This window comes from Equus caballus, chromosome 4 (assembly GCF_041296265.1).
Source record: "Equus caballus isolate H_3958 breed thoroughbred chromosome 4, TB-T2T, whole genome shotgun sequence".
NCBI classification, from domain to species: Eukaryota; Metazoa; Chordata; class Mammalia; order Perissodactyla; family Equidae; genus Equus; species Equus caballus.
The window spans coordinates 61,340,107-61,361,406 of record NC_091687.1 but is presented as its reverse complement, the minus strand read 5'-3'; the positions used below and the strand labels follow the sequence as shown (position 1 = coordinate 61,361,406).

General features: G+C 42.2%; 1 long non-coding RNA gene across 1 annotated transcript; it reads left to right on the top strand.

The window, feature by feature from the left end:
* The first annotated feature begins 6,486 nt into the window (after positions 1–6,486).
* Positions 6,487–17,692, top strand: LOC138923903 (uncharacterized). The gene is made up of 2 exons (XR_011438199.1): positions 6,487–6,926; positions 16,755–17,692. It is a non-coding gene; the product is annotated as an uncharacterized lncRNA (long non-coding RNA).
* The last annotated feature ends 3,608 nt before the right edge of the window (positions 17,693–21,300 follow it).

Here is a 21,300-nt window from a genome sequence, read left to right as displayed (position 1 = left end):
GTGAGTTGAATAAACAATGAACAAATTTAGGGATTGGCCTTTCCATCCACACAAACCTTCATGACAGACTCCTATTCCAGGTCATTGAAACAATTTAAACTATTTACACATCTTTTAAATTAGGGGTAAATTCACTGATGTTGGTTATTTTAGAAAGTGGGGAGTGAGGGAGATGCTACAGTGGAAAGAATAGACATGGGAATTGGAAATCCTGGATGGTGGTTCTGGCCCCAACATACTGTGTTGGTGTTTCACTTATTCAAGGTACCACATGACCTCACAAACGCCCTTTCACTTGTCCGAGTATCTGTTTCCTTTTCTAAAGAGTGAGAAAGAGGCTGTAAAATCTGGAGGGTTGTTTCCGGTTCTAAATGCCTTTCTTTCTAAGAAGAGAAGCGGCAGTGACCTTTGTTCGCCTCCCTTCCCTTCTCTCCTCCATCCTCCCCCTGCCCTTCCTCACCATCTAAGGGTGAGGCGATGTAAAAGGGTGTATTAGGGGAGGGGTTAAGAGCCCAACTGCAGGAGCAGCGGACCAAGTTTGAATCCAGGGTCTGCTCTCACTAGCTGTGTGACTTGGGGTCAAGTATTTAACTTTGCTGTGCATCATTTCCTCATCTGAAAAATGGGATAAGTAATTTTTACCCCTCAGGGCTATTGTATGGATTTATGAGATTGTGTTCGATGCATTGTAGAAAATGTGGCACAAAGGAAGAATTCGGTACATGGTAGCTGTTACGAGAGGATGCGTGGGAAGGGAGAGGACACATCTGGCATTTGAGAAGTGGAATAATGCAGAGGTGGGAGCATCTATGTGAATGGAGTTTTAGAGGTTTGCAAACTGACCTGTAGGGCAGAGTTTCCCAAACTCATTTATTTTATGACACACATAGAAAATAATAAAAGAGTCCTATACCTTTTTATAAAAAAAAGAAATTGTTGCTGTTTTTCCCTTCATCCTCTTTACTCTTTACCCATAATAATCACAGCGAAGAATGTGGCCTCTCCATGGTGGGTGGATACATTGTCTAAATGTTCTGTTTCCTGCTCTACGGAACAAAATGCCCACCTGCTTTACAGAGTAAAGGCAGGCCCCTCGAGACTCTGACCTGAGCTCAGTATAATATAAGGTGATGACATTCTCAATCAAAGTAAGTTATTAAAAGAAAAAAAGAAAGAAAGTCCAGCTGAGTATCTTTCCTCCAAAGCAAAATCATGAACAAAACTGATGGCCTTAAGACTGTATCATTCATGGTGTCTGACAAAGTCCCCTCTCTTTATATAGGCCATCATTAGCCTCCTCTGTTAGATCTGAGTCCTGCATATGTTTAATTAGATGTAATTTTTGGAGATGAAGGAGAAATGATTAAATTATCCAGACTTCAGGAAAACAAAAGATCCTTATTTCAGCTATCCATCAGGCCTTGACATCTAGAGTATTACATACTATAACTCAAATGAAAATATTTCACCTAAAAGTACAATGCCCCTGTCCGTGATATCATTAAAGGAAATCATTAAGCATTTATGTAGCACTTTGTGCCGGAAAAGTGCTTTACAGTTATTTTTATTGCTCACCAAAACCCTGTAAGGCAGGCCCTTCTCTACATCTTAAAACCAAAGCAGAGAGAAGAGATTAAATTACTTAGGGTCCTGGAGAGAATAAGGGACTGGATCAGAATGAGACCTTTGAGTGCCAAAGTCAGCTGTTTTATTTAATCCGCTCAACCATTAGGTTAGAAGTTTATTCATTGTTTAAAGTGTTGTCTGATTTGGGATTGCCTCCTTTTTCTTCACTACCTAGATCATTGATGGTGTAGACCTATGGCATTTACAATCTCTTCCTTTCATCATGAGCATCTCTGAGGAGTGCTAATACTAAGTTCCTGAAGAAATGTAATTAAAAAGAAAAAAGTCAGTGTACTTTAAGATAGGCTTTATGGTGCTAAGATATTCAAAACCCTGGAATCTCTGGGGCTTAGCCCTCATACTAACTTTTGCATTCCAGTTGGAGGGCACTCCTCCATCCAGTGACTCAGGGATCCGGGTTCCCTCCATCTTAACGCCTGGTTTCCAGGGTCCCTGAAGCAGGAAGCAGGCAAATGTGGAGGATGCGTGTCTGTTCACAAGAACCCTGGGCCAAAGTGATACCCAGTCCATCAGCCCTTCTGCTCATCGTCTTTTGGCCAGACGTAGTCACACACCCCTGGACTAACTGCAGTGGCGGCTGGAAGTGTCGGGAGCACGTGGACCATTTGGAGAGCACTAATGCCTCTTATGCAGGCAGATTTTGATTTGATTTCAATTCTCTCTTCTGATCTTTGAATTAGAAATGTTAGTGATAGCATTTATTCAACTTTTGCCTGAAATAGATGACATGATACCCCTGGTAATACAGTCGTGGGCTGCATAATGACGTTTTGGTTAACAACAGGCCACACATATGCTGGTGGTCTCAGAAGATCAGCACCATATAGCCTAGGTGTGTAGTCAGCTGTACCATCTAGGTTTGTTAAGTACCCTCCGTGATGTTTGCACGAGGACAAAATCTTCTAACAACGTATTTCTCAGAACGTATCCCTGTCCTTAAGCAACTCATGACTGTTCTTCTTTTAGGAGCTCACATTTCCTTACACTTTATTATTTTCAAAGTCTTTTCACACATTTCATCACATTTGATTGCAGCAGAAAGAAAATTTCTGACACTCAAGGGGACTGCTGTACCCTTTACGCTTTCTCAGGTTCAAAAGCTGTGGTACCTGGGAAGCTTACGGAGGGCATATCCCGTTAGCTCAATCCTCAGACCTGGTCTCTCACACAGGATTACAGTCAGAGGCAGTATTTATTTCATGACTGGAACCAAATCTTGGTAGACTCTTACCTCATCTTTTGTTCACAACTAGTAACATCAGTGATGGGCTCAGCTTCATCTTGCCCATGTTTGTGGAAACTAAGATTGGAGGAAGGATTGAAAGGAGGTGGGTAGGGTGGGACTGTGTCCGGCAGCCAGGGTAAAACCATACTGTTCCCCAAACTGTGGAAAGCCAGGGGTTGGAAGCTCTTCACAGTCTTATCTCGTATCTTTGTTTTAGTAGTGATGAAAAACATTATAATATGATTTTAAAATGGAAAGGGCATTAAAATGGAAATGAAATGTGAAATGGCATAGAAAGCCATGAGTAGTTGAAAGCTCCAGATTATGGAATGATTTCCTTCGGTGGTGGTGAGGGCGAACTTAGGTTTTGACTTTTCCTCCTAATGTATTTTCTTAAAACACTCTGTCAATAGAGCAGATCGATCCATGGACTGGTTTCTGAGGAAGGCCAATAATGAATTTGTTTATAGACTGTTGGTCAGGGCGCTGCCTTTAGCCTCTAGGTCTTCAACTAATGCCGACAACTTTGACCCAATTTTGGGAGGCGATTATATTTGGCTGGGTTGCTGAGCTCTTTCTCAGAACCTCTTCTCGGGACAGTTGCCAAATGCTCTTTTTGTAACTGTGTTGTAAAGTCTGAGGAAAGTTGTCTTGGGCCCTTGCCCAGGACCTAATGCCCCAGTTGTAGACATACATGGTTGCAATCTTTTTATTCCATTAGAGCTGGAACCAGGAATCACCAACCTTCTCCCTGAGCTCTTGGTAACTAGAAAGGTTCTCTGAAGCCTACCGGTTGCCTGATGAGAAGTGAAGAATTTTACCTCTATATTATTGTAGCAATTCCTTAGTCCAGCGAAGAAAGTCCTTCTCAGTGCTTTTAAAACCAGTGTTCACTTATATAAATTACAGATCTCAAGCTTGATGTGCTGGAAAGGATGGTGTAGCTCCCACAACCTCTATTCTGTCCTTTGACTTGAATAATTTGGGTAGCTTGCTGTTTCTTGCAGTCACATATGTCCTAACGAAGCCTCTGGAAATTGGAATGTATCTAGAATTGTCACTAAAACATCATCAAATTTCACCTCTTCAAAATGTGAATATGATTTTGTTGCCCCCAGAACGTTCATATTTCTTTGGGAATCATAACAATTTTGCCAAAATGTAGCCTCTTCTTTATTTTAAAACAGTGACTTAATCAGAAAGGAGATCTATATTTAGCAAGGAGGGTGAAGGGTGACTCAGGAGGAGTAGGGTGAGGAAAAAAATGAGGTAAAACCAAAACTGTCCACATGAGCCTTTGCTGCTGGGTTGTGAGCTATTCTTATCCTGTCAGCACAATTAATGAAGGAAAAATAGTCCCCAGAAGAAATGTGGCTGGAGGCACGGATCTGCTCTCCCTCTCCCTCCCGCCAAGAGGGACAAGGTCTAGAGAAAGTTTCCCCAGTGGGAGTTACTGGGAAACTGACTCCTTGGCTGTGGGTAAAACTTTCTCTTTGTCAACCTCAGGGGCAAGTTAAGTTTGGGCCAAGAGTGTGCACAGAGCTGCAAATGCAAGGGAGAATCTCTCCCCTCAACTTGTTTACAGTATAGATGGGGAGAAAACATTTGCCCAGTAGAAATGATGACAGGATCTTACAAAGCAGTGGGTAATCCAGAGCTGGCCTGTGAGGTTCGCAGGTAAGAATCCTGGCAAGGGAAACTTTTCTTTCTGGGGTAGGTGAGAAAGACTTAAGGAGAAAGTAGATCCTGGGTGAACCTTAATGGAACGACAGCTACAGATTGATGGGGAGAGGAGGGAAAGACTATGGATGGAGGATGGAGTGTTGGAATGACGGGAGCAAGGCAGCCTGATTGGAGGGAAAGCTTTGTGTTGGGTTGTGGCAGTTAAAACGAAAAGATTTCTTTAGTTATGCCACTTTTATCTAAATGCCGATCACACTTGAATCCACCTTCCATAAAAGTGTTACCTATTGGTTTAGTCTTCCTAATCCAAAACAATATCCAACTTTATTTCATACATTACAGTTAGGTTCAGCTGAGATTTTGGATACTGCATAATTTTTTTGGTGAACTCAGAAAGAGATGAGAGAAAATATGCTAATAAGAAAAATCACCTTCTCTTGTTTTTTAAAAGGAAACCTTAAATCAGTATTTCCATAACATTTCATTTTTTATTTATAATTTGCATACTCAAGTCCTAATTTTTCTTAGGTACTCATAGCAATGGGTAGGCACCTTGAAGTAATAAGAAAACCTTACATTTTACATTCACAAAGCATTTTCACATTTACTATCCCATTTGGGCAGTCAATACTGTTCCAAATTTTGATCCTTCCTGCTCAGGATTTTCCACAAAGTCACAGAGCTTAATAATGGAAGAATCCAAATTCAAGCCCAGGTCTCTTGACTCCCAATCTACAGCCCTCCCCACCCCCGGACCACCCCACATGTTTCAACAGCAGAAGTATCTATTGTATTGGTCAAGAGGAAAAAACAGCAATCCTCTACGTGGATGAGAACACACCAAGCCAGGGGCCCTCACTCACTGTGGTGGGAGCGTGAACTAATAAGCATCCTTTGAGAAAAGCAATTTGGCAAAACATATTAAGAACCTTAACACTATTCCTACTCTTTCACCTAGTAATTCTACTTTGAGGAATCTGTCCTAAGTAATTAATGAGAGACATAGCCAAAGATTTACGTAGAAACATGTTTACTGGAACGCTATTTATAATATCTAACAATGGAGATTAGTTAAGAAGCTTATGGTACATTCCAATGATGGAATATTATTGAAGTCATTAAAAATCTCACTTTTGAAAATTATTGATAAGAAATAAATAGTCATGTGTCACATAACAACATTTTGGTCAACAACAGACCACATAAATGACCATGGTCCTGTAAGATTAGTACTATATAGCCCAGGTGTGTAGGAGGCTACACCATCTAGGTTTGTGTAAGTGCACTCTATAGTGTTCGCAACAACAAAATCGCCTAATGACATCTTTCTCAGACTATATCCCTGTCAGTAAGCATGACTGTGTTGAGAAGGTAAAAAGGAGCATCCTGATAGTGTAGCTAGCAGAGAAAAAAGAAATATACCAAAATGTTAACAATACTGAACTATGGGTATTGCGGTTACAAATAATATTTTAAAAATTTGATACCATTTCCCATGTTTCTATAAAGAAGATGTGGTAATTTTATACTTAGAAAAAGATTGTATTTCAAATTTTAAAAATGGTAAAAGCATTTAGGGGAAACACTAAAAATAAAGAGTGATTAGGGAATTTAAAATCCTCACTTTACCTAGACTGCTCTATAGTCTAGGTCCTGCGAGTCTCAGGTCCTGACAAAACAAACAAACAAACAAACAAATGTAGTTCTAATTTGTTGCAGTTCTAAGGAGAAGATTAAGGATTTATGATATAGGATGAAAACTACAACTGCACTAGAGCATGTGGCAAATATTTAAAGCTAGAAAAGCTTGACTCTAAATGGTTGGCTCACTTCCACGCTCTAAGCAAGTCGTACTAAATGCGTAGGAGCTGGGCTCTTGGAAGCCTCGCTACAAGAAGTTCTTGAAAGTTCCTCTACCATGTAGTCATCTGGCTTCTCCCTTTACTGCCCTGACTTGTTCTGCATGATAGAGAGAAACAGACTCATCAGGGGGCAACATTCACAGCAAGCAAAACCCCAGAGAGATTTTGGAACTTCCTAGGCGAGAGAAAAAGAGGTAGAGAACTGGTGGGAAAAGCAGCTGAAGGATTCAGGGTTAACACTTTGCTTTTTTGAGGAGACTTCAGTCCTTGGAGCACTTCCAGTCTGAACTTGGAGAATTCATCAACAGGAAAACAAACAGCTGACACGCTCTGTATTTACTTGGCCTTTCTCAAGGTTGCAACATAAATTTCCCAACTTTGAAAGCTGTGGAGGCCGAGGAGACATTTTGTGAGTTCAGGGCATTTTCTCCAGTCTGTGTGACCCTCGTGGAGCTCCATTTTGGGAAAATGTAGGCACCAGCCTTCAGGGTCTGTGGAAGACAGTGCAGGTACTGTTGGACTCTCCTGGGGCAGACAGTGGGGGGGAAATGAGAGTCGGAAAACCTGAGTTCTAATGAGAGCTGCTGGGCTGCTTTGGAAAAATCCACTCATGCCATGGAAGCCAAAGCCCTGAGCCTTTCTTACTGGATGAATCCACAGCAGACTCGCCATGCAAAATGCCCAACGGTGTTTTAGTAAAGTGGTGTCTGACTTGTAATATAGCTCGATCAATTCTGGAAGCAACCTTCTTCACCACCACTGGAATATTTGTGTTCTCACTCCCAACATTTCCAATTAGCAGAGAAGCTAATGCTGGAAACTACCACATATAATCTAGAAAAAACTGTCAACGCAACATTATAAAAATTGAATATGTGTCAGGAGTGGATTTAGATTCTTTAGGTTAATATTATTTTTGCTATTAGGTAATGAACTGACAATTTACTTGCACTGTGTGATTAGGTTAATTTACTCCAGGATAATCTTGCATTTTAAAAATTAAAAATGGTTGCCATATCTTCTCATTATCAATCAAAGTAGCACTACAGAAACATCGCCATTTTGTACTCAATTGTGCTCTTATAGGCAGTCAAATAAGCACTAAAAATGACAAATTACCATGCTCGGGTAGACTCTCATGTTTAAGTACCTACAAATAACTGTCCATTTGTGAATGGTTAAACTTAATCAATTATTATCCCTATAAGCTAGATAACCTCTTCATAAATAGAAATCTACAAATAATATTAGAGCAGTTTAAGTCTTATATATAATAATGCCGCAGTATGTAAAAAAAGAAAAAGGCTCACACACACAAAAGAAAGCTCAGTAGTTTATCTTTCTTTGACCTTCACAAATATAAGTGCTCTGTCCACGGCTCTATAAATTGTTTAAGTCCTTTAATGATTCAAATGTGCTGATAACGTTCCTGCACTCACTGGAGCTATCTTCTGTTAATATTCTGAAAATTACTTTAATTAACCTTATTTCATCTTGTAGTCGTTATAGAACACTTTTATATATTTTAACTATGCATTAATTTGTTTCATCATTAACCTTGGATTCTGCCCTTGGTAATTATGGTAATTTATAATTTGGGTTGAGCTAGGTGCTAGTGCACTAGAACAATATATATTGTGGGTTCTGTCAATAGCTGGAAGAGTCAGAATTCTTTAGTTTATAGGGCACAGAAAAAATAACTTGGAAGGGTGGAAATCGAGGGAGCATGGTTCAGCAGAAAATTCCCAGGGATGGGTTTTATTTGGCCAGTGACTGTGACGGAAGAGCAGGGAGTCACGTCCCCACCCGCCTCACCCCGACTCCTCCTCCTGGGATCAGAGAGGGAGGAATCTGATGCAGAGGAAGAGGGCAAGGGGGAAAACCAGCCCCCAAACAGTGTCCATCATAATAATTAATCAAATTTATTTTAATATTTAATATTTTAATATGAAGAGCAGCTACTATGCCCCTACTCTGTCCCTTTCATTTCAGACACATCCAAACAGCCAAACACTGCCACCAGATAAACTGAGTCCCGGATTTTTACATCTGCATCCCCAATTTGTCACAACTTTCAAAAACCCAGGTCTCGACCCTCACTGGTTTTTCTAGAAATCCCATAGTATCCAATTCAACACCCCCCTGGCATAGGCACAGTGAGGCCACAGGGATGAAGATGCCAAGTTCCCTGCCCTCAGGGAGTTGACGGAGGGGCAGATGTTCAGGTGCAGAACTCATCAAGCCAGGTCAGCAGTGACGGGAGTAATTTGTGAGCATTCATGTCTTTTCTCTGGAAGTGCCGTGGTAGGCCAGAAGAGGGCGAAATTAATTTCAGCGCAGGGGACCCAGCTGGAATCACAAATGCTGCAAAGAGCTCATTCTTCCTGATTCAACCAGGAGTCTGTGTGATTAAAATTCTCAGTTCTGCCCTCTGCGTATTAACATTGTCTTCATTTGAGCACATGATATTTAGCGACAGGAAATGATATCACATGAACCACTGAAGATAGTCTTCATATCTTAAGTATTATGTCTTGTAGATGTCAGATTGACATCATTTGAAGAACCAGTGCTTTCAAAGAGAATTAATTCCTTCTGTTTAGTCTTCCGAGGCCCAGTGGTTTTCAAGATCTTGGTCTGCAGTCAGCCCCACTCTTGATGGAAGATTCTTATATACCCACAGAGACCATGGAGGAAGCAGGAGCTGGACTAGGAGGTTATGACATGCCAGGGGTGAGCCATTCGAAGATACCCATCCTCTGATGGTACATCTTACATCTCATATTGCTGCCATGGTTGAGGGGGGTGTATCTGTCTATAGGTACCCAGCAGAGTGGATGAAAGGTGTTATGTGAAAAGGAAAACTCTTGAGTGGTAAGAGTTTGGGCCAAGTCCTTCCTGGTCTAGGCAACTTTGCTCCTACATATAAGGATGAGTAGTGAGGGGCAGGGTCTACAGTGAGTGAGGAAGGGGCACCACCGTATTACAGGACTCTCTCAGATCAGGGAAAGACCTTAAAGATCACTTCAATGCTCTTCTTTTACTGACTCTCAGGAAGATTGTGACAGGTTCACTTGTCACAGAATCAGAATTAGAGCAAGACCCCAGGGTCCGGGGGTGGGTGAGTGGAAGCCTTCATGGATGCCATCATCTTTCCTTGTGCATTATTTCTTGAAGGCTAACTATTTAACAAACAACCGAAATCCCAGTGGCTTAACACAACAGAAGTTATATCTTGCTCGTGGAACCGTTTACCGTCAGTGTTTGGTGGGCATCTCCATGCGGTGATTCAGGGACGAAAGCATCTTTTATTCTGCAGCTCCCCCATCCCAGAGGTCTTCAGAGTCAGTTGTTGGACTGAGACAGGCAGAGAGGGGGAGCAAAGGATTGTGTAGGAGAAAGACAGGAAGTGGGGTACCTCACTTCTACTCACATTCCACTGGCTGGAAGCCATTCACAAGACCACACCTTACTGCAAGTGAGGCTGGGAAATGTAGTCCTGCTGTGTGCACAGGAAGAAGATGGGATGGGTTTGGGCAAGCACACAGCAGTGGCATTTTCAGTCTCTGGGAGATTCATACTGAGTAGCGGAGGGCACATGATCTTTGCAGGTGGATGGACTTGGGCTTGGATATTGGTTGTGTGACCTTGGGTACAGAATTCACCTCTTCCAGCCTCAGTTTACTCAGGTGGGAAATGGGGATAGCTTGTGGGGTCACTGTGAGAGTGAAATGAGATAATGGATGTAAAATGTCTATGTCACATTACGTTCTCACCTCGTTTCTATAAACCATTGGGACTAAATGGAGGGGGGAGGAGGAAGAAACAGAATGACTTCCTGTATCCCATTTTGACCAAACTCAAGACTGCCAAGCAGGGCCCAGCTGAGTCCAGAAAACCTGCTCAATTAGATGCCAAGAGTGGTGGCACATTCCTCCATCTCTTGCTAAATTTCAATGTACTGTAATTCATTCTAATTGACCAAGGACTTTGAAAGGAAAAAAAGAAACCCCACAAGCAACCATTTTATTTGATTAATAAAAATTCAGTCACTTAGCATGCAGTTCCAGTAGGAGTTTTAAGCCTTCATACTCAGTCTGAGACTGTCACATCTAGAAAGCAGTGATTTTAGTATTTTCTTTTGAAAAAAATATATTTCTGGAGAGCAGTGAAAAGAGATGATCTAAATAGAAGTGTCACCTTTCACTTATGGATTTTGGTTCTCTCAGTGACTCCTGCTCGCAGGAGTGAAGAGAACCCCTTTCTCACCATTGGTAAGACCCTGAAGGGAGGACGTGCTCTGGTCTCACTGCATGCCCAGGGCTGGGGACATTAATGGCTTCAATAAACATTTGCTGATATTGAATTAATAAAGAAAGAAAGACAGGTACACAGCTAATAATAGTGAAAACAACCCTTTTGCCTGAAATATCAAGATTTGGGGGTGGGAGGACACACCCCTTCATTTTAGTTTTGGATTCCCCGAATGGGTTCTTCGATTGTAAAGCTAACAATGAAACGCACACACGTACACACTCCCCAGAGCAACATTCTATAGGGAGGTAAAACGAAGGAAGGGGAAGCCTGAATGTGTCCCTCTTTTTAAGGCACTGTCCTTTAAAATAACCTGCCAAGCCCAGCTAGTTAAGATGAGAGGCGACAGCATATTGAAAGTAATAAATAAGACGACGTCCAGGGCTCAGAAGGTTAACAGTTTTTTCAAGAAATTATTTTCCCAAGTCCAAGGGTAAAATGGCGCCTGAAATCACAAAACGTGGTCCTGTAGTGCCCCCTGGTGCCTTTTTCCTGGAAGTGACAAAGCCTGTGATTGTGCTCTAGTCTGAGCACAATAGTCTAATGACTATCAGCGTGATGCTTGATTTACTGATGAGTCTGGGACTTCCGGGGGCCGGGCGTACTTGGAGGGGGAGCGGGGGACCAGAGGGCGGGGAGAATCCTTTCTTTCAGCCCTTTTTCAAATGAGTTATCTCCACAGTGTCAAAATAATTAGTACATTAATACTGGTGTGAGGTTTAAAAACTGAAGCCATGTGTTATCTTGAAAAAAAAGCTCTTTCACCTCCAAAAAATTATCCACTTTTTAAAATTTTTCAGAAGGCAGATTATTAAGCAGTTTCTTTTGCCTATTAAGAGGTTCTTTCTAAATCAGTTGGACAGAGGACAGTTTTTAATTTCAGAGATTAATTATCACAGGTAATAATTGAGCCATTCTTTATTTTTTTTCTTGAGACCCATTCATTTAATTAAAAGATATGCGGAATGAGTCTATAAAATGAGAATGAAGATTGTGGACAAAATTAAAATATTGTAAAAGACAGCCTTTTGTCATTAAAAAGTATTGTTGAAATTTGTTTCAATAAGTGTTCATATTCCTAGGAATGGGGAACTAGGTAAATTACACATATTTGGCAGGAGGAAGTGGTGGAAGGTAATCGTGACGAGTTTGAAGTTGTTCGTTATCTATTGATGTATCTGGCTTAACTCTAAAGGATACAGCCCAAATTGTGAAATGTGGTGAAAAAAGAAGGGTCTTTTCTTCTTCTACCCCCATCTGTGATAATGGACCTCAGTTTAATTCAGCTTGCAGGTGTTTAATGTGCAGGTCCAGGTGCCAGGTACTGTGGTTGGCTGTGGCATAGTGGGGTCCATCACCTTCAGGGGCTCCAGGCCCAGGAGGGAGACATGCTGGCAACACCTGCCATTCCCAATCTATAGGGTGGATGCTGGGCTGGAAAGAGAGCACGCAGAACGAGCCTCTAAGGATGGAGGAGTCAGGGGACGCTTGCCTGGAGGATGTGATCTTAGGAGACAGGAATTAGCCAGGTGAGAAAGAGGGTCAAGGGCATTATAGGAATAGGCACTGACCGGCACAGGCAAAGGAGCCAGTTTAACCCTTCTGTCTAGAAGGGTGTGCGAAGGGAAGGAGGGATAAGCCTCAAGAGGGTCTCTGGTGTGCTGTACTAAACCGAGGAGTTTTATAACCAAAAGCCCTGGGGAGCTCTGGAGGGTGTAGGCAGGAGAGCGACATGAGCAGCCGGTAGCCTATAGAGGGTGGGTTGGAGGGGAACCAGCTGAGACAGACAACAGATTTTCAGTGAAACAACAGCGTGTCATCTCCAGTTCTCTCTCCTGGCTTTGTGTGCACAGTCACTGATGCTCATGGAGATCCTTATAACGTGAGGAGGGAGCTCAGAGGAAAGAAAAGGCAGGAGCTTTGGAACTTGATGGTCCTCATTCAAACCCTGGCTTGGCCCTTGCCAACCTGGGCATGTCTCCTCACCTCCTGACCTCTGTCAGTAAATTGGGCACAATAATACCTGCTTTACAGGATTGGAGAAGGCGTATGAGATGTGATTGGCAGAGGGGCTGCCACATTGCAGGTGCCCTATAAATGGTACTTAACTTTGCTTAAGTGAAAATGATTCATAGCATAAAAGCTACACACCAAGCCCCACCCCTGTACGTGATCTCACAGCATCCTGAAACCATCCCAGTGGTGCGGTTCTGTATTTTTATATGATTATACAATTACTGTCGGCTCTTTCTTCTGACCTGTGAGCCCCATGAGGGCTGGGGCTGTGTCTACTTTGTCACCTGGTTTAGGTGCACCATAGGTGCTAAAAATAGCCATCAACCCAAATCCGGAACACTGACAATGAAATGCTGGCAGCATGTGGAGCAACAAGGACTCTCATTCGTTGCTGGTGGGAATGAAAAATGGTGCAGCCACCTTGGAAGACAGTTTAGAGATTTCTTACAAAGCTAAACATGCTCTTCCCACACGATCCAGCAACTGCCTTCCTTGGTATTTACCCAAAGAAGCTGAACTTATGTCCACACAAAAACCTACACACAGATGTTGATAGCAGCTTTATTCATAGTTGCTGAAACTCAGAAGCAACCAAGATTCCCTTCGGTGAGTGGATGGATAAATAAGCTGTGGTACATCCAGACAATGGGATCCAGTGCTAAAAAGAAATGAGCTATCAAGCCATGAAAAGACATGGAGGAACTTTAAATGCATATTGCTCAGTGAGAACAGCCAGTCTGAAAAGACTACGTATGGTATGATTCCAACTGTATGGTATTCTGGAAAACTATGGAGACAATAAAAAGACCAGTGATTGCCAGGGGTGGGGTTGGGGGGCGATGAGCAGGTGGAACACAGAGGATTTTGGGGCCAGTGAAAATATTCTGTATGATACTATGATGATGTGTGCATGTTATTATATGTTTGTCCAAACTCATAGAATGTACCCCACCAAGAGTGAACTGTAATGTAAATATGGACTCTGGGTGACAATGATGTGTCACTGTAGGATCATTGATGGTAATGAACGTACCACTCTGGTGGGGGATGTTGATGGGGGGGAGGCTATGCATGTTAGCAGGGCAGGGAGCATATGGGTAATCTCTGTACCTTCCTCTTTATTTTGCTGTGAACCTAAAACTACTCTAAAAAAATAGTCTTAAAAAAATTGCCATCAAATGAAGGATAAAGGAGAACACCTGGGGACAGCTCTGCCAACATCTCATCTTGCTGGGGTGATGACAACACTAAAAAATGGTAAAAGAACCCTCTGCTTTGGGACAATATTTTCCATAACCCTATGATTTGGGGACTAATAACTTGTTTTGGAAAGTTCGTTGAGTTAGAGGCATTAGTGTCCTCTTGGTAACCAGGTGGGAGGACAGAGTAATGGTTGAGAGAGCTGGTTTCCGAGTCCGGAAGACCCAGTCCGGAGTCCAATCTCATTGCAAACTTCTTGCCTCCATTTGCTCATGTGCAGAGTAGGGGTGAGATGCTTTATTTGCAGAGTCATACGAGGATTAAACACAGTAACCCATTAAAGCCTTTAGCACACACTCATACCTATTATTATTGATTGTTGAATTTACTGATGAAAAAACATCTTTCAGCTTCTGGTTCACTGTTCTGTAAGGCAGGAAAGACAAATAGCAGTACTCACATTTATTCTCTGCAGCAAAGACAGACTATCCTGAACTCAGCTTTAAATTTAAAAAGAATCTTAAAAACAGTAATTCCTTTTGCATCACTAAATTCACATCAAAACTTAGTGTGTAGACAGAAGTTGTAGAGAACTGTAATTAGTTAATACTTACTATGTGCTGTTTCCAGGTTTCACATAGCATTCTTTGAATGTATAATGTGTATACGTATTTTCATGAAATAAAGAAGTTAATGCATTTCTCTTTCTCTATAAATATAAATATAAACATACTTATTTATTTTCATACAAACATGAAAACAATGAAAGACTGGATGAGTTTGACTACATTCCCAGGCCAATCCTGTGTTGGTGCCAGGACTAAAATCTTGGTTTCCTGGGGTGTTTTATGAGCAACTTTTGGTGTAGTTTAATTGTTTGTGCAATGTCTTCCTGTCCTTCCTTCTTCCTTCTTTCCTTCCTTCTTCCTGCCTTCCTACCTGTCATCACTCCTTCCTTCTTCCCTCCATTCGTCAAACATGGGTTGAGGGTTTGCCACATGCCTACAGTGTAGCAGGGGCTGCTGACGCAAAGACAAGCCCATGTTCTGAAGGAGGTCAGGGTCTAGGGCAGAGGTTGTCAGAATGGTGTCGGGGTGAACTCTATGGTGTGTTTTAGAAATTTGGAACGATGTTTTTGGTGGTCACAGAAATGGAGGGGGTGGTGAAAATATTCAATGGACAGAGGCCAGTGTTGCTGGAGGTCCCTTATACATAAGACAATACACACGACAAAGGATTGTCCTACCTTCTGCACAACTGTCAGATGTCCTGCCAGATAGGTGAAAAACCTTTTTATAATTATCTGAGCCTACTTTTATATTTAAACAGAAAGGTTTAGAGTTTAAAAATTGTTTTTTGGCATTCTGAATTTTACACCATGAAAATGAAGAGAAGATTTTACCTGGTTATATTCAGAGCCTTACTAAGAGTTTCTCTGCTCTTAGTATGGGACAAGCACTGCCCATGGCATTTGAGTCACCGACATAGCGTGCCTCTGTGGTCCACACTCTTAGCTGCAACATCCGTGGGGGATCCACGCAGAGGAGCAAGAACTGGCTGCAGCCTCATGTCTTCTCGGACTCATGCTGGAGTGTTTACTTGTTGACTATATATGTTTTACTACAAATTACTTTCATTTTTATATTACAGATAGGGCATTACATTGATTTTTGCTGTTGGTGTTAAACTTATGTATTTAAGTAGGTTATGCATGAATTTCACTTCTGGAGAGAAAAGGAAGGTGTTATAGAAGATTTATTATGAAAAGGAGTTATAGGGTAAGAGGTAAAGGGTAAGGACCACTGATGGGAGGAGAGAGATGGGAAAAGAGGTCAGCATCAGCTTCATGCTGGAGGGGCGAGTTAGAGCAGGGCCCCTGGCTGGACCGGGAGCCGAGACGCCAAATGAAAATCGACTAAAGCACATTAATTTAAAATGCTGCTAGGATTGACATACTAACCAGAAAGAAAAAATCATAGACATTCAAGCCCAAATGTCTTCTAGCTAGCATCAGAGAGTGGTAAGAGCTCAATGCTCTGAACTTGATGTTGCCTTACCTTCCTTGAACCTCAGTTCCCACACCTGTAAAATAATGGGACTGGGTTCAATTACCTGTCGGCTGCCTTTCTTTTCTAAAATTCTATGAATCATCTACAGCGGCCGTTCTTACACTAAATCTGCCTCATTTTTCTTAGATCCTGATAACGAATTTGATAAAGAAGTTTGGATTTTGTTTCATATTGTTTTCCAGTAGAATTTTTAAGACTGCTTTTAAAAGATAAAGATCCGGCAGAAGGTGAAACAAAACTCTGTAATTTCTATAAATCCGCAATTGTATGGAATTTTTACTCAGCATAAAACTACTGAGCAGAGTTTAATGAAGATGTATGAGTTTCAAATCGAGCTCTGCTGATCATTAGCTGTGTGACCTTAAGCTAGTTGCTTAACTTCTCTTCTCAAAATAGGAATAATAATTACCCCTAGTACCTATATTAATAATAATTATCCCTAATAAGTACCTCTAGCACAGTGAGATTTAAATGAGATAATGCTTATAAAGTACTTAAAATATACCATGCCATTCAGTTTTGCAAAATGAAAAAATTCTAAAGATCTGTTGCACAACAACGTGAAAATACTTAACATCACTGAAATGTACACTTAAAAATGGTTAAGATGGTAAATTTTCTGTTATTTTTTTACCACAATTTTAAAAATTGGAGAGAGAGATATATATATCATGCCGTGTACTAAGTGCTTAATAAATAAACTGTACCTATTATCATGCTACTTATTTTTGTTTTCAGGTAGGTCTCAGCCTGCCCGTACATTTATCCCACAAACAAGGACCATGGGCCTGTATGCAAGACACCTGTACATAGGCGGGGCAGATCCAGAGAATAACAACGCTACTGACCTCAAGAAGCTGAGGCTCTAGAAGGGGAGAAAGAGGCATAAAGAATTGCCACTGAGGGTGTGAAGTGCTGTAGCAGAAATGTGACCAGCAAGCTCTGGAAACTCTGTGGAACAGCTTTATACTCTCTGAGTGCTTATTGTGGGGAGACTCTGGGGTAAGGGGGCAGATAAACAAGGGGAACAGTTGGAGATGGCCTTCTGGAATGTTTGGGGCCTTTGTCTTGGAGGACAAAATGGAGCTGGCCAGGCAGAGACGATGCTTCTGGATTCTCTGACATGGTGACTGGGGGAATGCTGGCTCTGCCCGTGCCACTGAGATGGTTACGCTGGGGATAGATGAAAAAACCTGCACCTTAAACACGGCAACAGATGCCACCAGAAGCGAAAAGGCTCAGCCTTGTTTTGCTCAAGGAGGACCAAACTACCATAATTTAAAAATGCCACCATTCCTTCCACTGAAGCCAGGGCTTATTCATCACTAGGAGCATATGGATCTGCGCCCTGTGCGTGCCACATGCGGTCCCAGCGGGGAGGCGCGCTGTGCCCATTGCTCGCTCATGCCTGTGGGCCCGGCCTTCACAGCATCTAGAAGCTAATTAGGATGGCATTTCCATCTACTTGCAATTCGCTAACCCAACTGGGGGCAGACAAGCTCCCTCCCACCCCCACCCACGCGGCTGTGAGATGGGATGGGGAGTGATGGGCCTTCCCTGTGCTTCCCCCACGAACACTTGAGTTAATCTGCATCTGGGCCTCATGACTCAACAAATTATTTTGTGCATGTGCTTTATTGCAGACTAGTGGTTATAATAAAATCAGTTCTATTCCACATTATTGGTTCATAATTAGAATTACGTGAACAAAACAGATACAATCTCACCAAGTCTTCTATGGCTGAACAACTGAACTGATGCACAAATGCTTCTGGTTTGTTTTCACTCTAGTTTCATTTTCAGGTTGTTTTCAAAGCCCTTGAAAAAATAAGACCTATTTAAACTGAATTTTCCTACAGCTCTTAGGTAGGGTGACTATATAATTTAGCATCCAAACTGGGACAATTGTGAAAGTGAAGGAGAAGCTATTAATAATTAAGCCAGTTCAGTGGCATTAGCCAGAACTGCCCCAGGCAAACTACCATGGGTGCTTACCCTACTTTTAGAGGCAAGCCACCCGTCTCTGACACTTGTGGATTTGTCTTGCTAAGCAATGCTACTTTCCTAGTTGTTTTTTTTAAATGTTAATTTGGGGCAGTAAATTAATTTTGTAAATTAAAAATTTTCCCTTGCTGTACGGGTGATACTGTGCAACTTCAGAACAAATTTGAGAAATTAAAATGACAAGAAGCAGGGGCTAGCCTGGTGGCACAGTGGTTAAGTTTGTGCACTCTGCTTCAGTGGCCTGGGGTTCACAGGTTCAGATCCTGGGCACAGACCTATACACCACTCGTCAAACCATGCTGTGGTGGTGACCCACATACAAAACAGAGGAATGTTGGCATGGATGTTAGCTCAGGGACAATCTTCCTCACCAAAAAAAAAAAAAAAAGTAGTAATGACAAGAAGCAAAGAGTATATTGACATCAAAACATATATGATTGCTTGAGACTTTCTTTGACAAGACTACTGCAAGGGGTGAGGGGAAATCTGGGTCGGGATTTCTTTACTCCAAACTTGTGACCTGGACCAAAATATGAAAATGTCCTTATCTTAACCTAAGGCATGGGCAACTTTCACAAAGTAATATTACAGTCTCTCTCCATTCCACAGAAGTCAGATTTGAACAAATGGAAAGTTCAGCCTTTGGTTTGAAAATGGAATATACATCAGTAAACATGAGAATTTGTTTTTCTGGGAAATAACCTTCATTTAGAACTATCCAGGTATCCAGAGATCCTGACCTCAACTCTAGGTTGATTCAAGTGAAACTGGCTATTTAGTATCCCTGCCTTCAAGGCTGCCACCTGCCATCCATTATCCACTCTTGGCTAGCCAAGGAATGGTTTTCTGTATTAAACTATAAGACTTTCTGCTTTTGGTTTCTCCAGTGATCCTGAAACATGTGAACCTGAGGCAAAAAGGTAAAGTACCTTTGGGTCCTTGAAGCAGCAGTGATTTCTACAGATGCAAGGACTACATCTAAGATTCCGTCCTGCCCTCTGCCCTACCTGTCACACAGGCTTGTGTGAAGACCAATTGTGATAATAATACATGGTATATGGACATATCTTGCTAACTGTAAAGCACCATAACACCGTGAGTTATTCTTCTTAATTCAGTGTTTTCTGGATGGAGTTGAAATATTTTGGTGGTCGCAGAATGAACTGTAGCATATCCAAATCCGTGTATGATAAATTGTGTTTTCACAGGGTTATGCTCTGCTGAAATGTTGTTTACATAGTTCTCTGTCAGAAGCATCCTACACTTAGCAAGGTAGGTAGTGGCCTCAATTCAAGGCATATATGGGATCCTGGTGAGCTCTAGAGAATAAAGGACTGTCAAGGAAAGAAAGGAAGAAAAGGAAGGAAGAGAAAGAAAGAGAGAGAGAGAGAAGGAAAGTAAGAACTCTTGATGGTTTCAACAGAACAATTTGCAGTGAGCAGGGGCAACCACCCATGTGACCACCCGAAAGAAAATCTTGTTAGAATGAGGTTATATTTTCTCTCAAGACAAGAAGGTAGAACACGGCAGGTGAATTGGAATTGCACTCCCACCTTGCAGTGTGTGGAAAAGATTTGATCTCCCTCCACCGAGTGATGGGTCTCAGGCACCTGTGCTGACATGGGCGGGGCATCGCTGCAGAGGGACAGCTGAAGCCCACGAACCAGACGCCTCCTGCAAAGAACTGTTGATAAAACAAATCTTCATCGACATACAAATTATCTTTTATCAAGATTGTTCTTTCTCCTATCTCATGATAAATATGTCTGTGTTGTGTGTGTGTGTGTGTGTGTGTGGTGGTGGGTGTGTGCTGTCGAGTGAGTGAATGTGTGTGTTTGATATCTCATCTGGTGTGATTAAGGGAAAAAATGAGGGGCCCTGTTCTTTGTTTATTTTGCAGATAAATCTCGTCTCTAATCCGGATGCAGAGCGACGTCTTGTGCCGAGGAAAGGAAGACCCCTACCCCACCCTCATGACATCCATATAAATCACGGGTTTTATTTCTCTGCTGTGAGGGGCATTACAGATTGGAGCAACGTTGCAGACTCTCATTGGGTGATGCTTCATTACTTGGCAGAAAATCCCCAGGGCCAAAGTGTTATTTAAATGTGCGATGAAAATAAATGTGCTTTATACGTGTGTCGTCTGTGGAGACGTTCTTCCTGGGACTCCAGGTGCTGTTGTGCATCAGGATTAGAGCCTCAATTTATCGCCAGTTCAAGCGACACACGTGCTTCATGACAGGCCGTCGTGTACAGCCCCAAAAGTTCCAGAAAGGAGACAGTGTTTGCTGAGCAGTGGGTTTTAGATATTGAGTGGGAGAGTCGACTTTTATGGGCTGAGAATGTGCGTGCGCACGCTTGTGTGTGTGCACGCACATGTGTGCTTATGTTGAGCCTGGACCACATTCATTTGAAGGGTACCGGGAACAGACACACTGTACTCAGATGCATCAATTTCCGATGGCAGTAGAATGGTGTTCTGGTCAAAAAAGAGAAAGAAGAAAGCACAGTCTGCATTTCAGCCCAAGGCTGGGGCCCACATGTTTAGCTCAAAGTGAGTGGAAATCTCTGAAAAGCAGCTTTGGGCTCATAAATGTCAGCAGGCCTTCAGCTCAAATGGGATTTGATTAGCAGGAAGCAGTATGGTTGGGATGTTTCCATTACTAAAGAAAGAGACACAGGGAAAGGCTTAAGGGGGTGAAGAAGGTCCCCCAGGCACCTAAGCAGAGCCTTGGTGACCACTGCCTTTCCCAGTGGGCTTTCACTGAGCCTCAGAAAACGTGGGGCTGACTGTGACCCCTACCACGTGCCATGGGGTGCCACCATTGCTCCAGACAAGGAGACTCGAGGTTGGGAGAGGTGGCAGAGCTGAGATTAGACACCTTTGATTGGACACTCGATATGTAACAGGCCATATACAAGACACAAGATCCTGCGTTGATCCGAACTACAGGCCTGCCTTTATGCCCATTTTAAAAATGAGGAAACTGAGGGCCACGGAGGTAAACATCCCATAGTTTGGAACTCTAGAGGCCCAGAGAATGCAGGTCTTCTGCTTCCAGAATTCCTCATCTCTGGACATTCACTGAACTGATAGCAGCTTGTGTTTTGCTGTCTTGTCTCCGGCTCCCCTAACCTCTGTTTTTCTTCAAGATTAAGAGTTCTACATGATATCTCAAATCGTAAGAAGCTACATCAAATCCTTTGTTAGATTGATGAGGGGAAGCAAATAAAGGAGCTTACAAATACACCCTATTAGGCTTTTATTTCAAAGAAG